Genomic DNA, 5,000 nt, shown 5'->3' with positions numbered 1-5,000 from the left:
AAATTCGGCGGGTGATCCTCCCTGATCTGAGGCCAACGATAAAAAAATGAGGCAGACGCGATATCCGTCAGCGTTACGACGACGCAACCGTCCCGGAGGAACGACGACGGCGTCGATGCGCTCTTCGGACGTCGAGTCCGCCTACTGTGTGTATTGCGCGAAGATCGCGACGATATTAAATCACTCACGACACATAACACGGTGCGTGCGTACACACACGCTCAACCCTCTCTATACATACACCGCCATGCGGCAAAAGTATTTCGAAGAGTCGAGCGCGCCGCTAGCGTATATGTGCGCGATATGAGATATTTCGCATATCATGCACTGTCCGCAGGCGGCACACCGCCGGTCGTTCGACAACGTTTGTGTAAACGTCGTCGCATGATCATCATCACAATCGACACGTGTGTGGTTCATCGTTGATATTTAAACGGACATTGGGACGAGGACTATTAGTCGACGTCACAATGAACCGTCATGTGCGCCCCCGTAAGGGCGCAATGTGGCATTTGTATTTTATACAGCCGGCCCTCAGACAGGAGTGGTCCTGGATGTGTCTCCACGGACCGCAATGTGCGTTCGAAATGTCGATGTTCAAATGTGTCCTGCAGTTCACACTATGACGCGCAGTTAACTGCGTTCTTCATCGACCCGCGAGCCAAGTGATCCACCGTCCAGGGTAATAGTTTTTACACCACTACCGCATGGATAATATTGTGTGTGTTAAATGTTACAAGTTACAAATGTTACATATGTATGTACATACATATATTATGTTTGTGGTATAACGATACACGACACACGATACAAGCGCGCCTACCGCAACAATGACGCTCTCGCGTGTTCTCGTTATGTGCGTTCGATTGACGAGCGCTCTCGTCGAGGTATCAACTCGTGGTAGCGGATTTGTATACCAGTCTACGTTGAAGTTACGACGAGCGCGACGCGAGATACGTTCGTCGGGTGGCGGCGCGAGATGCGCCACCCACCGTCGAACAGAGTCTCTTTTTTGAGTTTTGGGTGTTTAGGATATATAAATATTATCATCACCATCATCGTCCATCATCGTTCATCGTGTGTGTTGTGTGTGCACAACGACAACAAAAACAGCGCGACGACAACAACGACAACACGTTAATGATCCTTCCGCAGGTTCCCCTACGGAAACCTTGTTACGACTTTTACTTCCTCTAAATGATCAAGTTTGGTCAACTTCCCAGCAACGCCGACGGCCGTGAAGCCACCGCGTGTCGGTCCGAAGACCTCACTAAATCATTCAATCGGTAGTAGCGACGGGCGGTGTGTACAAAGGGCAGGGACGTAATCAACGCGAGCTTATGACTCGCGCTTACTAGGAATTCCTCGTTTATGGGGGATAATTGCAAACCCCAATCCCCAGCACGAAGGAGTTTCAGCGGGTTGCCCGGGCCTCTAGGCCAGGGAGAACATGCTGATTCCTTCAGTGTAGCGCGCGTGCGGCCCAGGACATCTAAGGGCATCACAGACCTGTTATTGCTCAATCTCGTGCGGCTCGAAGCCGCCGGTCCCTCTAAGAAGAATTTTAATACGTCGCCAGTGAGTTGCGTGACGGAGCCACGCACACCTAAATGACGACGCCTATTTAGCAGGCTAGAGTCTCGTTCGTTACCGGAATTAACCAGACAAATCGCTCCACCAACTAAGAACGGCCATGCACCACCACCCACCGAATCAAGAAAGAGCTGTTAATCTGTCAATCCTTCCGGTGTCCGGGCCTGGTGAGATTTCCCGTGTTGAGTCAAATTAAGCCGCAGGCTCCACTCCTGGTGGTGCCCTTCCGTCAATTCCTTTAAGTTTCAGCTTTGCAACCATACTCCCCCCGGAGTCCAAAATCTTTGGTTTCCCGGAAGCTGCCCGCCGAGCCATTGTAGTAACGTCGGCGGATCGCTAGATGACATATTTACGGTTAGAACTAGGGCGGTATCTAATCGCCTTCGAACCTCTAACTTTCGTTCTTGATTGATGAAAACACCTTTGGCAAATGCTTTCGCTGATGTTCGTCTTGCGACGATCCAAGAATTTCACCTCTAACGTCGCAATACGAATGCCCCCAGTTATCCCTATTAATCATTACCTCGGAGTTCTGAAAACCAACAAAATAGAACCGAGATCATATTCTATTATTCCATGCACGAAATATTCAAGCAGCATTTTGAGCCCGCTTTGAGCACTCTAATTTGTTCAAAGTAAAATTGTCGGCCCACCTCGACACTCACCGAAGAGCACCGCGATAGGATTTTGATATTGAACCGGCGTATTACCGCCGGCTCACCGACGATATGCTCCGCAGACGTGTCAGTATCACCGCGGATGCGGTGCACCGACAGCGCGGCGCACAAATGCAACTACGAGCTTTTTAACCGCAACAATTTTAGTATACGCTATTGGAGCTGGAATTACCGCGGCTGCTGGCACCAGACTTGCCCTCCAATTGTTCCTCGTTAAAATATTTAAAGTGTACTCATTCCGATTACGAGGCCTCGTAAGAGTCCCGTATCGTTATTTTTCGTCACTACCTCCCCGTGCCGGGAGTGGGTAATTTGCGCGCCTGCTGCCTTCCTTGGATGTGGTAGCCGTTTCTCAGGCTCCCTCTCCGGAATCGAACCCTGATTCCCCGTTACCCGTGACAACCATGGTAGTCGCAGAAACTACCATCGAAAGTTGATAAGGCAGACATTTGAAAGATGCGTCGCCGGTACTGGACCATGCGATCGGCAAAAGTTATCCAGATTCATCAAAATTAACGACTTCAGACGCGGGGCCCTCCGTCGATTGGTTTTGATCTAATAAAAGCACTCATCCCATCACTGGTCAGAGTTCTGATTGCATGTATTAGCTCTAGAATTACCACAGTTATCCAAGTAACTGAGTAAGATCTAAGGAACCAAAACTGATATATTGAGCCATTCGCGGTATCGCCTTAATACGGCTTGCACTGAGACATGCATGGCTTAATCTTTGAGACAAGCATATAACTACTGGCAGGATCAACCAGGGAGCTATCGAATAGAACACGCGCTCGTAGCGCGCACTCCGTCGATCCCGCGCGTCGACGATCCTAGATCACGCCGACGCGTTACGGGCGAGCTCTGTAAAACGTACACACAACACGCACATGTAAATAAATATTTATATGTAGTGTTGTGCGCACATAGAGAGTTTGGGGTCGCCGACGGGCGAACGTTTGAAACGGTTGTATCTCAAACACGTCAAACGTCCGCTGCCCGCCTGCATTTTCAGGACACACTGACGTGGCCCCAATTGGGAACGTTCGTACCGAGACGCGTTCACATTTTATTTAAAAAAACGTTTAACACAATACGGATGTGAAACAATCACGATTCCGCCCGGTGTCTATAGAGTAATGCCTCGCTAGATAGAGGTGTAAGTATAATTTTTCTCGGGACCGCTTCGATTCTATACGGACTCGTGCATACACAACGGTCCGTCGGCCCACACAGTTAAAGAGATTCATCTATCTCTCTCGTTTTATCCGAGAGAATACGAGAGACGACGAACGACGACGACGACGACGACGACGATAGTCGAGTCGTCCTGTCTGTCTGTAACGACGCGACTTTATTACATATATACATAGGTAGCAAAGTCTAGCGTCGTCTCTTTCTCGTACTCTCTATTATCGAACAAACGAGAGTGATGATAAATATTTATGATAGAGCGGACAACGAATAAGAACGCGTTGTCGCCCTAGCCTGCACAGCGGCGGCGCACGAACGAACGAACGAACGAACGAACGAACGAACGAATGCACACTCACGGACGGTACACGAACGAGAGTCGAGAGAGTGTTTTCTTATAGCAAAGATTTTATTCGTCGCGTCGAAAACACTCCGCCGCGGTCAAGCACATACATCACTCTCTACTCGTGATAATCGTACAACTACTTCGTGTGTGCACATATGTTGCTGTGTAGAGTAGAAACACACATGACAACACTAGCACACAGTCCAATTCGTAGACGATTATAACACATAACACATATATATGCACACCGTTTTTTTTTGTTTTCTTTCGGGGTGCATATATATGTGTTTTTCGTGATGATGCGCGCCCGCCGCCCGTCAACAACACAGAGTCGAGTCGCCGAAGTGAGACAACAAACGACGGAGACTGACTCTATGTTGTGAAACAGCTCTATCTCGCGCTCGCACTCGCCGCCGATCGTCGTTTGTCGTGAAACAAATGACGATCGCACCGCTGTACACATATGTCAAATCGTAGAGTCTGTGTCGTCGGGTTTGCGCGTTTCGCCGTGTGTGTGTACATAATAATATACATATGTGTGTTCGACGAGCAGGATTTTGTTTTTGTCCTGTCGATGACACAATTACCCAGACCTCCGACGCCTCACCCCTCACCCCCCCCCAGGCCAAGAGGGGAGGGGGGAGCGGGGGGGGGGGGGGCTTAATTTGCTGAATATAGGAGGGTTTTTTCAGTAGTCGGATCGGCAGGGTATTATTACAGTGATAGCGGGTAGACGGGGAGGGAGAGGGGGAGCAAAGGGGTTCAAGGGGGCGGTGGGTGATTAAGGGGAGGGGAGGGGGGAGGGTAGAGGTAGTGCTATGGTGCGTCATTGTGTGATCGTATATTGATTGCAGGAGGGGGTGCATGCGAGCACCCCCCCCCCCTCCCCGGTCTTATCACCCCCCCCCCTCCCCCTCCCCCGTCGCCGTTCCCCTTCGTACCACAGTCCCAAAAAAAAAAAAAAAAAAAGGCAAAACATTGATTCTGGTTCTGTTCTGATTTTCAGTGACACCGAGAGGGCAGAAGAGTTGCAACGAAACTTATGTTTTCAGCTTGGGGTGAGTTTCATCACCCTCACACGCTTTGAGGGCGAGAAAACCTCTCAACTCGGACAACTCGGGGGAAAATAAATGAAGGTGAGTTATATTATTATTATTATTATTATGTATGTATGTATAATGATTTGAGGTTAA

General features: G+C 49.4%; 3 non-coding genes across 3 annotated transcripts in view; all 3 read right to left on the bottom strand.

Moving 5' to 3' along the window:
• The window catches only part of LOC142986922 (large subunit ribosomal RNA), a 3,926-nt gene extending 3,891 nt beyond the window's left edge, over positions 1 to 35 (bottom strand). Inside the window, exon 1 of the ribosomal RNA XR_012960449.1 lies at positions 1 to 35. This exon is cut by the window's left edge and continues 3,891 nt beyond it. This is a non-coding gene — a ribosomal RNA (large subunit ribosomal RNA).
• A 493-nt stretch (positions 36 to 528) lies between these two features.
• On the bottom strand, positions 529 to 685 carry LOC142986934 (5.8S ribosomal RNA). Its single transcript, XR_012960460.1, has one exon. It is a non-coding gene; the product is annotated as a 5.8S ribosomal RNA (ribosomal RNA).
• Positions 686 to 1,138: 453 nt separating this feature from the next.
• On the bottom strand, positions 1,139 to 3,040 carry LOC142986963 (small subunit ribosomal RNA). The gene has a single exon (XR_012960487.1). It is a non-coding gene; the product is annotated as a small subunit ribosomal RNA (ribosomal RNA).
• Between the last annotated feature and the right edge of the window lie 1,960 nt (positions 3,041 to 5,000).

The sequence above is a fragment of the Anticarsia gemmatalis genome, unplaced genomic scaffold, assembly GCF_050436995.1.
Source record: "Anticarsia gemmatalis isolate Benzon Research Colony breed Stoneville strain unplaced genomic scaffold, ilAntGemm2 primary ctg00000049.1, whole genome shotgun sequence".
NCBI lineage: Eukaryota > Metazoa > Arthropoda > Insecta > Lepidoptera > Erebidae > Anticarsia > Anticarsia gemmatalis.
Note: the sequence above shows the minus strand (reverse complement) of the source record. Positions and strands in the feature narration are given on the sequence as shown.